The sequence below is a fragment of the Atractosteus spatula genome, chromosome 8 (genome assembly GCF_055471065.1).
Source record: "Atractosteus spatula isolate fAtrSpa1 chromosome 8, fAtrSpa1.hap1, whole genome shotgun sequence".
Lineage (NCBI taxonomy): Eukaryota > Metazoa > Chordata > Actinopteri > Semionotiformes > Lepisosteidae > Atractosteus > Atractosteus spatula.
In genome coordinates, this window is record NC_142713.1 from 5,980,338 (window position 1) to 5,992,422 (window position 12,085).

The 12,085-nt window shown below is 40.8% G+C and overlaps 1 long non-coding RNA gene across 1 annotated transcript in view; it reads right to left on the reverse strand.

Moving 5' to 3' along the window:
• LOC148829106 (uncharacterized) overlaps positions 1-12,085 on the reverse strand; it is a 43,021-nt gene that overhangs the window by 10,247 nt on the left and 20,689 nt on the right. Inside the window, exon 3 of the long non-coding RNA XR_016091483.1 lies at positions 94-225. This is a non-coding gene — a long non-coding RNA (uncharacterized LOC148829106). The remainder of the gene's footprint in view (positions 1-93; positions 226-12,085) is intronic.

Genomic DNA, 12,085 nt, shown 5'->3' on the forward strand with positions numbered 1-12,085 from the left:
TCATGGAGAGCAAGGTGGGGTATGTGAAAAGACAAATTCCTAATGCAAGAAACTGTATATGGTGTATATGGTATAAAGTGATCTTATACTCACCAGGCTGGGCTAATGGAGGCCTCTCTTGGGAATATGGGACAGAAAGGCCTGGCTGAAGAGCAACACCACTCAACAGGTTCATCTTCCACCTCAACATCATCATCCTGGAACCATTCATAGCTGGTGAAGCCCCTGAAATAATAAGGAAAAGAATATTGTTAATTTCTGAACTGGGATGGATGTTTCTTCATTATTTCTGATGGTCCACAACGGAGCAGGGACACTTTCTAAGTTTTTTTCATTGCTCTTTCCATTTCCAATTTAAAGTATACTAAAGGCTTTCTGTTACTCCTCAAGTCCAACTCACCCTCTGTTTTGATGTCTGCATTTGTACTTTTGCGGCCTTAAAAAAGATGGCGATAATTTGACTAAATAGAGCCTTAAGGATCTGGTACACATTTAATCTCACATGTTCCAGAACAGTGACTGAAACATACAACTGTATCACTCTCATACAGACAAGACAGTTTTAGATCTTATTAAAGCTACAAAACATGGTTTGACAACACTGTTATGCACATCTTAACTTGACCCTGTGTTTACGTATGAAGCTGAGTTCTCAGTCATCTCCACAGTACTGTTTTTAGCGTGCTTGGTGAGGATTGTCACAAAACTAGCAGCTAGAAAAAGACCTAAAGATTTTGGGCTATTACATTTTGAAAAAGAGGATAAACAAACATCACATTATTATAAAGCAAATACAGTTGTCTATTTCATCTACCTGTGCACACATTTGCTGTTGATTATGGAGACTTTGCATAACTTCTCTGTGTGTTCAAGTGAAGGCCTTTGGGTGCCTGTATTCAATATGTGTGTGTAGGTGTGTGTGCCATGTGGTCATGTAGTTTTCCCATCTGTTCTGCGTAACTGTAAGCAAACAGACATTCGAGATGCCAGACCTGGTCTCTGTTATTTCAAAACACCTTTTTTTTAAATAAAAGAAAATCCATGTAGTCTTTCATACAGTTTTTATTTCTCCCACCTCTTGGTAGATGTGGATAGGTACACAAAAAATGCTTATGGGTCCATAGAGACAATGGATAGATACAATGGCACGATCTATAACTCCTCCACTTCACTAAAGATGATCATGATAAAGAAAGCGTCCCAGCTTTTTTTTTTTACAAAGGCTAACAAAAGAACACAAATCTCTCAAATGAATTAGACGAATTTCGAATTTAGAGAAGAATTTAGTCTCACACTTTAAGCTTTTTTTACTTTATGTCCACAGTGCAAGTCGAAAAGGATCAGTATCTTTGAAAGTGAGAATGGCATGACCACAGCAAGATACCGGAGGGCTGACAATTTTCTGCAGGGCCCTGATGGTAACACAAGTCTGCTCCACGCACTACTTCCAGCTCGGAAGACGAGAGAGGGTGGGTCACTGGTCTATGTACCATATGCCTCGCAATCAAATGTTTGGCATGTGCTGTATTCCAAAACCGTGGGGCTGTTGCCTGTCGAAGGAAGTTCTGATTCTTCTGCACTGTAAGCAGGTTCTGTTTCTGGGGGGGGGTTGGGCATACGAGGGTGGGTGTGGGGGGTTGTCTGTGCAGCTGCAGCCCTGCCAGCTCATTTTGCGCCAATGGAAAAGAACAGTTTATGGCGTCCACCCAAGGTCAGCGCTTTGAGCAAAGGATCTTGGGAACGGTCCAGGCGCTGCAAAGCTGCTTGTTTGTATGCAGTCAGTCGGCAACAATTAAGCCTCTAAATAAGAAAAGCCAGATTCTGTCCCACTGTCCCCCCCCCTCCGCCGCAACAACCGTCTCGCTCAGCCTCCCCTCCTCACCCCTGTCGGCTTAACCCACCCTGTTCTTATTCTCCTACCTGACAGCTCCGACAGAGACACACAAAATGGACGCAGGGAGCTGAGGGAAGGAAGGTGGTAGCCATTTTGTGAGCCTCCCGTCGGAGAGCAGGAAGCGGGAGCAGAGCAGGGGACATTTCAGAAGGAGGGGGACCCTGTCACTACAGCCTGTCGGTTTGTGTCTGGGAGCACCGAACCGGGGAACCCGTGGGTGAGCGGAGGGTGATGACACCCCCACTGACTTACTTAAAGGAGTGCCCGTATTTGCGCAGTCATGCTACGCACGTGTGAAACGCGCACTTTCGAGGAAAGAAGAGAAGGTTCTGAGAGACCCGAAACGACATCGCCTTCAACGAATAAAAGATAAGCCCAGAAAGAAGTCGGGCTGCGGGAGGCTGGTTGGCCTGCATGAGTCTGAAATTACATGGCAGCTCCTGAGTAAAACGTATGAACAAGGAAGCAGCACACTTGAGGGAAATAAAAGACATAAAAAATCACCCTTTTCCTGTAGCTTTATAAGAACGGCTTTAACGGTCAAGTTACCACCAACCATCCATTTTCTAACCGCTTCATCCAATTTAGGGTCACGGAGGAGCCAGAGCCTATCCCAGCAGACAATGGGAGCAAGGATGAGACGCCAGTGTATCACAGGGCAGACAGACAAAATCTGCAGAGAAGCCAATTAACCTACCAGTACGTCTTTGGGCTGCAGGAGGAAACCGGAGCACCTGGAGGAAACTCGTGAGAACCTGGCGAGAATATGCAAACTCCACACAGACAGCACCCTTGGTCAGGAACTGAACCCAGGGCCCCAGGACTGAGTCAACAATGCTAGCCACAGCGCCAGCGTGCCGCCCCTCCGACAAAATCCCACCATCTACAACGTGCTGCTGCAACACACATACATCAGGACAGCCAGCAGAAAAGAGAAAACACTCAGACATGGCAGTAACTTGCTTGGTCTTGACCAAAGAGCAGACCTTAATGATCATGTGGAATGTTCAGAGTTTGCAACACAGAGCACACGCTCTCTGTAAAAACAAAGCGATTGGACACTGCTGTCCCAAAATTGCAAAAAGAGAACAGCTAAAAGTGTACAAATTCCAAGTTATGCACCCTAATATTTGGTGCTAATGATTCTCTTATCAGTATAGAGACTTAGCGTTGTAAATCACAACTCTCTTTTGGCCATCTTTAATTAAGAAACGTTAAATCTCTCAACTGTTAAGCAAAAGAACGCAATCGAAAGTAATCTGAAGCAAGAAGTAAGTCCGCATTACATGATTACATGAATAATTACTGTACATTGGTTTACAGCGCAATCCCAGCACATGGTCACCAAACGCCTTCTTGATTACTGGTCGCAGAAATAGAAATCACTCATAAGGGTTTAGATCAGAGAGCTACACTGCGAATCACTGCAGTGTCTTCTCTGCTAAACATGGCAGCTGTCAAATTAAGGAGTTTTGCTCAGCGGCAACACATTGCTTTATGAAACTTAATTCCATTCACAAGCTCCTGCAACAATTACAACAATTACGGACATTTCCATCAATGTTTGATTGACGTTAAGAACCAGAGGGAGACGAGAAAGAATGCAAACGGCGAAAAAATACGTTTTTCTCTGCAAGGGATCTGTGCTAAGAACCCTGAGTTTCAAATCTTTATTTTTTTTTACAGTATGTAGGTAGTATCAGAAAATCAACATTCATTGATAAGATAAAGAATGATATCATACAAACAGAAAGAAATAGTGGCTGAAAGGAAAAACAGTGGTGATACAGTACTTTTCATCTTAATGACAGGCACAGAACTTGTGAAATGAAGTCAAAGCAGGGAGAGTTGGGGTTAATGTTGCTATAGTCATGCCTGAAGGTAGGTACCTCTGCCAAATCTGTCAACTGCTATGAATCTACCTAATAACTTCAGAGAAAACCAGGCTATAAACTCCCTCATGTCTTGCGGGCCAACATGGAAAGACAAGAAGTTATATAAATCTTCAAAATGGTGACTCTAAAGATTTTCCATCCATAAATTCATCCGCTGTCCCTAATTCCCAATGAATCCGGCATTTCAAGGCTTACGAACACAGGCATTTTCCATTTTCCTTCTGTTTCTTCCCAACTATGTAATGTACAAGATTTCCACTTAAATGTACTGCAGTGAAATGCAAAGGCACTAGTGTTCGATAAATATCAGCTAGATTAGGTTCTAGATTTTAAGTAGACTGCGACAGGTACCACTGCTTTCCAAATAAAGGGTCAAGTAACATATTTCTGAAAAAGACAGTCTGTTTCGAGTCAGCTTCGCAACACTGTGCAGCAAGGAATCCTGTTTACATCGGAAAGCTTTATTTGTTTGAAAATCATCAATGCATTTAAAGTGTTTCCGAGTCGGTTCCAAAGCTAAGTAGGTTTCATGAACACATTTTTACTTTAAATTTTGCAAGAAAAAAAAGAAAACCCTCCCTTCCATCACCACCTCCAACTCCCTATGAGTTTCGACTAAAAAATACTTCAGTAAGGCAGACAGTTACTATAGAAACCCATTGCAATGAGGTTTTAACTGTGTCAACAGCAACATTCCAAGCTGCCATTGTCTTGTCTCCTGGAGCCCTGGATGATAACAGTTGAAAGTTCTATATAAATGATACGAAGACAATTCAGGACCCTATGATACCAACATTGGGCATGAGGACACAACACCACCAGCATCGTTTTAGCTGCAATCAGAACAGCCAACCAGATCTATTTTTCCAGCAGCGAGAGATGCCACATCCTCAAATATTCACGCAAATATGTGAAATCCCTTGTTCAGTTTGGCCTTTTTGACATCCCTGGTTTCAGATTTTAACCATAACATATACAGTATAGGTTTAGGCTTAGGGACGGCATGATTGCTTTGGAGATATGGGTCCCTGGATCCTATTTTTGGGGTCCTTATCTGTGTGGAGGGTGCAACAGAGGTGCTCACTACAAAAGGTTTGAGTAGATTGTCTGGAAAGTACTGAAAAAGGGAAATCTTCATGAAGTGAAAACTCAACCCCTTTCGAGTTAAGCTAGACTGTGCTACCTGCCACTCCTCTCCACACACCGAGCTATGTTTCGGACGCAGTGCATCGCCACACAACCTGTGTGCCCAGTCCGAAAGAGTGAACATAAACAAACACAAAAAATACAGAAGGAATTGCTTTGCTATGGGATCGTCACAAGGGTAATGTGCCTCTTGCTCTCTGTGACTGGGCACGGCATCTATACATCTATTCACTTGCAGGGGATAAAGGAATAACAGTGGCATTTCTTGTGGTCAGTGTCCAGTAAGGCCTCTATTTTTCACTTACTGTACATGCCCACCTGCAGACTAAACTGGTTTTGCAAAGCACTGCCTACACCCAAACACTGCCGATAAAGGTGTTTAATGGTTTATTTGACAATAACCATGCCAACACAGTTACCAGATTCTTCAGTGGGACACCTCACCCACCTCCCTTGAATCTGGTAAGGGAGTCACCTAGGACAGACCATGTGTTACCCTGGACTACACCTAATAAGTTATCAAAAACTTTACTGCCAAACATGTACCGATCAATGTAATTAACACTACAATGGGAGGATCCATTTTTAGTCAACAAGCTGACTGTATACAGTATAAAAGGCCATATTTGTTAATGCGCTGAGTTGTGAAGAGTTTTCCTCTGGTTAAGAACAGCATTTATCAAAATGAAGCCTGCAGAGCCAGAGGGGTGATTTGGATTGCATTCAATAAAGGCCTTTAATTGGTTAGCAGAACTAAGCATTTGCCTAAAAACTTTAAAAAATATATAAGAAAGGTTACGACCCACCTTGTCTGAATGTTTGTACCTTGTGATCCAAGAAACTACAGCCTTCACATGAAAAAAAAAAACTCTTAACACCACCGCAGAGAGGTTAGTTCCAAACGCATGCCTCTGTGTAAAAAAAGATATATTTTTTACTCCCAGATGCGTTTCATTGCAATTTCTACTTGTGTCCTCAGGTTAAAGTTACATTTCTTCTACATTTGCTCACTCTCCTATGTTAGAACCCATGAGGGAGCGTGAGTATTATTTTTAAATGTCCACAATAACCTCCTTTTTTCAGCTACTATGATCTTAGTTGAAAAAGGCCCATAAGACGCCGTACCTTAGCCTTCGAGGAAAAATAATGAAAACACCAAGCTAAACTGGGGTTTCAATGCAAGCTAGTAAACTCTTCACTTAATGTGTGAAACCAACATGACCAAGCTGCTTTATTCTCATTGACAGCAATTCTGTGATTGAATTTATTTGTAATCTGTCACACCCTTTTGCATGAAGACTGGAAAAAGCTGGATGAACCCGTTGGCCTACAGTGCGGTTTTCAAAAGTGTTTCTATTTACAAGGTTAGAATTACAGAATTACTCCACAACGAATCCGTGTGTCAGTTTAAAAAAAAGGGGGGGACACCTGCCGGGGGTTATATTTTGAAAAGGGGTTTCTCACACACAAACGTGATTACAGAGATCCAGAGGATTTAACTTCTTTAATCCTTCATGTAGCAAATCTTGAAATGTAATGGCTGAAACTCAGAGTAGCACCATTTTAAATCCCAAATATTAATTTAGGGATTGATAATTTATCGAAACGAATCATTTATTTAAATTGATTTAAACCAATTCACAGTTGCTCAATAAATAAATGACTCAATAAACTCCTCAAGAAGGCTGGCTCTGTGTTGGGGCTGAGCCTTGACCCTCTGCAGGTGGTGGCGGAGAGGAGAATGCTGACCAAGCTCATAGCCATCATGAACAACGCCTCTCATCCGCTTCATCGGACTGTTATTGGGCAGCGGAGCTCTTTTGGACACAGACTACTCCAGCTACAATGTTCAAGGGAACGTTTCCGCAGGTCCTTCCTCCCAGCGGCTGTCAGGGTGTATAACGCTGCCCTAGGCTAGGACTGCTCGCCCTTCATCTGCTTGTCTATGGACAGCATGCTGCACTACTGTACTTTTTTGACACTGCATTAATATACTGTGTTATACTGTGGTACTTTCAATCTGTATATGCCTATGTGCATTTTACACATATTTTATTGTTTTACAGTGACTATTAGCATATTTTGCACACACCTAACTCTTATTTATTTTATTCTGTATTGCTGTACTTATTTTAATTTTTTCGTCTATTCTGATGTCTGTTTTTGCTGGTCTTGGGCTGGGCTGCTGTAACACCTCAATTTCAATCAATAATGTCTTATCTAACTCTATCTCACAGCCCTGGCTGACAAAGAGTAAACCCCATTTTATGAACCTTTCCATACAGTGACCCATATGTAACGTCAATTTGCCCAATGATCAACAAGGCCAAGGAATTGCATAAAATGTAAATAATGGATAAAAAAGAATGAAAAATCCATTTTAAACATGGTTTGTTTACCTGGTGCTGTACTTGTCTTTATTGGAAGGCACTTAAGTTGTGATAAAAAAAAACCCCAAACGAATTTGTTTTAAACATTTTTTAACTTGTTAAATTGCTTTCCGGTCTTGTCTTTTTATTATTATGACTTTCTAACCTAAAGGTCCGAACTACAGCAGCAACAATAAACAGTCATAAAGCCCATAATTGCTTTCAAAATAATATTACAAATAATATTACTGTTATAGGACAGTTCATAATTTTGGGGCATCTTGACGATTTTCAAAGGCAAGCTACCTGTATCATGGCCTTCATAAATTCAAGCATGTCTGCATTTAATTTAAGCTGCTGTACTTTACAGATGGAATGTTTAACTTTTTCTTTATGTACTCTCGTGAGCAGTATATAAACCCGTGTGTACAGTACATGAATATATTGAATATTTGGAAAGACACAGGCAGGTTTCATTATTTAATGAGAGCTTGTTTTGCTTTTGTAATTTAAACTGAAGCTTACAAGCTTTTCTGTTAATTGTTCTGTCCTACCATCTTGCTGCTGTAAGTAGCCTCTCAGCCAGTCTGTTAATGTAAATGAGAATTTGCTTCCAATTGACTTGTTTGGTTAAATAAACGTTTACATAAAAAATAGTAGTAAAAGCCATGGCCTTGAGTATCACTCTGCTTTTTATCAAAAGCAGCTAAACAGCAGGCTGACATATTTTCAGCCTTGTACAAATAGTTTGAGTTTTTTTTTTTTAGTTTCACCTTGCTTTACATCTTCTATTTTTCAGTTCTTTTGCTACGGTCTATGTAAAAATATTTCCACAGCATACACAGTGAGCACAGCAGGGTGGTGCAGAAGTTAGCACTGCTATCTCACAGCATTGGGGACCCTGGATTCAATTCCATTGCTGGAGTTTGCATGTTCTCCCAGGGTTCACGTGGGGTTTCCTCTGGGTGCTCCAGGTTTTTTTTTTCCTACACTCCAAAGACATGCTGGTAGGTTAATTTGCTTCTATGTCTGTGCCCTGCGATGGACTGATGTCCCGCCCAGGGTGTACCCTGCCTTGTTCCTGTTGCTTGCTGGGATAGATTCTGGCTCCCCCTGTGACCCTGAATTGGATGGAGGTGTTGGAAAGCAGATGGATGGAATACACAATGAGGTTGTCAAGTGTTACTAATCACCCTCAGTGGAGGTAACCCTGACTAAGTATTTTTCCCCTTTTCTGGTAAATATTTTTTTTGCAGGACTCCACAGGCAGTGCGCTCTGCTGGACTTGACACTTACTGCTGCTTCTCTAGTGCTAACACTAACACTAATATACTAAATACATAACAAGCCACAGTTACAGAAAGTTTTGCAGTAGGTTTTTGAGCTTTTTCAGAAGGACTGTCATTTGCAAATGCACTCAGGCTTCATTACATTTTACCCATCCATTAAATCCATGTAACCCTCTCATTTTAGCCAGCCCAATCACAGCCTGTGCAGATCTTGCCCTATAAAATAATGTTATGTTTCAAGTTATTTCGAAAGTTATTTCATTACACTTACAAGGCATTTGTCCACTGTAGTGCTTAAATATTCTAATAAACAGATATGAATACGTTTATGTATCTTCAATATATATACATACTCCATATGAGACACTTACATGCGCTGTAACTATATCTGAGCATTTTACAACAATCATTGTGAAACTATTTTAAGTAGGGAGCTGCGTCAGCATGCATAGGCTGCAAAGGAACAAGAAAAGGTTTATTGCATGACGAAAAGAGAAGAAAAGAAACACAAAGTTTCTAAATGTTCTGCTTCTTCATTGTGAAACTATGTCTTTTTTGGCAATAATAATTGAGTTGTGGAAGTATTATATTAGTCTCAGACAGTGATAGACTCTTGCACCTTTCTCGTTGTTTCTGCCTCTCTGCTCCTCAGACCTCTCTTACCTCCTTAATTCCTTTATTATCCCAGATAGGAAATTTGCTCTGGAGGCAGATAAAAGACTTGACACCATATACAACGCATTTAACGCAACATGAATCTAAGATAATATAGTTCATATCATCCTCCCTGATCAAAACTATTCCCATGTTTCTCAACATTTCTCCTGAAATGGATGATCTGCCATCTTTCCTACATAAATCCCTACAATCGGTCTTCCGTCATTGTTTCAACTGCAAAAAATGAGACTGTTCTCCTTTATACCTGGTGCTGCTCTCATTTTAAGCAAATAGAACCAACTCTTTAACTATACTGTATGTGTATCACTCTAAAAACTCTCTCCCATCAAGAAAAAAAAACACATAAATGACAGTGGTGTTCTTATTGGATGATGATGATAGAGGTAAAGGTATATTTCTGTTTATTCCTGCAGATGGTAAAAAAAACGAGCAAAACAGCAGAACTTTGGCTGCCTAAACATAAGTGAACCTACAAACTTCAAAGATAAGATTGTTACATTCAACAATTTAATATAACATTCTACCATTAAAGGAATTAAATGTTCTTGAGCAAGATCAAACCTTGTTAAAACAAAAAAAACCCACAAAATGTACTGATTTGATAATTTGATATAAAGGTGAAATTAAGATAAGTGCAAATATACTGTATCACGATACACAGTCAAACGTCCAGCATAACAAGGTTTGCTTAACGAAGTCAATCGGTAGGTAGCTAATAGCAGGGGCACTCTGAAATACACTGCATGAAAGTACATAATGAAACATGGAGACACTACATTGGTTCCTGTGGAAACCCACAGTATAATAGTTCAGCCTGTTTTGCATGAGATACTGGTACCATCCTGCATTCCACCAATTAAACTACATAAGGTGTCCATAGAGGAACAGAGCTATACCTCCCTAACCTCTCCATATAATAGTTTAAGGAAGATGAATTTCATAAATGCTCAGGTCTGAAGCTTAGGGTGTTGTATGCAAATAGCCTCAGGCATTCACACGAGACTTCCCTGTCAACAAAAACTAATTTGGGTTGAGCCGTGAGAAAAAGCTCAAACACTGAATGTAATTGTGGGGCACTTTTTTGCGATAGTGCTCACCATGAAAGGGATTCTATACAACAGAACAACCGATGACAGACTTACAGAATGAACAACGTACTTGGGAATAATGCTACACGACAGTTACATTTATAGTCTGTCACTTAGTTATCCAAATTAGTTTATGTAACTTGAGCAAGCAGGCATGTACAGGACAGTATTATCGCTATATTTGTTTTATCACTATAAAAACAAAGTCAGAATTAAAATTTAAAAAGTAATTGGTTGAGCCAATGTAACACTAAAATGAAACAGATTCAAGTTAGAAAAATTTCATTTTGATATCTTATTTAAACAGGAGATCACTTTCACGCCGATCTTTCAAGCGTGCAACTGTTTACACATAGATATTAAAACAGACAGCTGCAGTTCACAAGTACCACTTTTGAGAAACATCAAGAATGGAACTTGTAGACAAAACCAGGCTGTGGGTTTCTAATCAGGTAGAGTATTACAATTTTTTGTACCTTTTTTAAACGTGAACTTGATGACGCTCTAGTTTCCGGACCTGTGATCATGATTTCCAACACTTTTTAATAACTGTTTGCATTTATATAGTGCTGTTCTTCTTAAAGGTGGCATGGTATCACAGTGGTTAGCATGGCTGCACCACTGAGCGTGCTCCCTGGGTTCAATTCCTGGGGTGCTGTCTGTGTGGAGTTTGCATGTTCTCCCTAAGTTTGTTTGAGTTTCCTCTGGGTGCTCCTGTTTCCTCCCACAGTCCAAAGACTACAAGTTGGCTGGCTGGCTTCTAGGAAAACTGGCCCCGGTGTGTGTGCGTGCATGTCTGTGTCTGTCTGCCTTTGTGTGTGCTCCATGATGGACTGGTGTCCTGTCCAGGGTGTACCCTGCCTTGACACACCCGAAGAAGGCTCCATGGCTGAAATTTTGTGTTTCTTCTCGTCTGTGTTCAGCATGGAATAAACCTTTACTTGTTCCTTTGTACCTGTGTGCTTCTTAGGATAGGCTCTGGCTCCCCTGAGACCTTGAACTGGATCAAGATGGATGGCTGTTCATTCGGATGGATCTTAAAGTGTTTTGCTAATAGGAGGGGATCCGTTCTACACTGTGTGATGTGACATTTCTTCACCAGCAGAATTAAAGGGAAAACTTTAATAAGATATCCGTGATTGGACATTGCCCAGAGTAGAAGTTAACCACCTTACACTTACGTCCAAAAAAGGGTTACGGGATCTGTAACGACCAGATAGTGTGGACTTCAGTTTAAAGGATCATCCAAAGGAATGCACCTCCTAGAGCCGTGTCCTGTGGTCACAACACCAGCGCATAGGTGTGGAAATTCTGGACCCAGGGGGGGAAAGAGTGACAATACACACCACTGACACAACAATCAGGGATCCTGGGGTCCTGGGATACCGCTGTGCTTTCTAGTTCTTGCTCCAACTAACCTCTTGATTAATTGAGCTTACTGAATCTTTAATTTAACGGTTTACTTTTGCAAATCAGTTTCAGCCCTCGAAAAGTAAAGAGAAGCTTAGAAATCAGCATTTACCCGGATCCAGATGCTAAGTTCCAGAATTGGCCTTATCTGGGTTTATTTTTACTAGGTGGAATTTAAACAATGGGTCTAAGCCACACACAGCTTATGTGAGAGCTTAATCATCACCAATCACTAACTGAGTGCCAAATTAGTTGTTTTAAAAAAGTGGAGAGAAAGAGACGGTCTTAAGCCAAGTTCAAATTGAGATCCATTTGC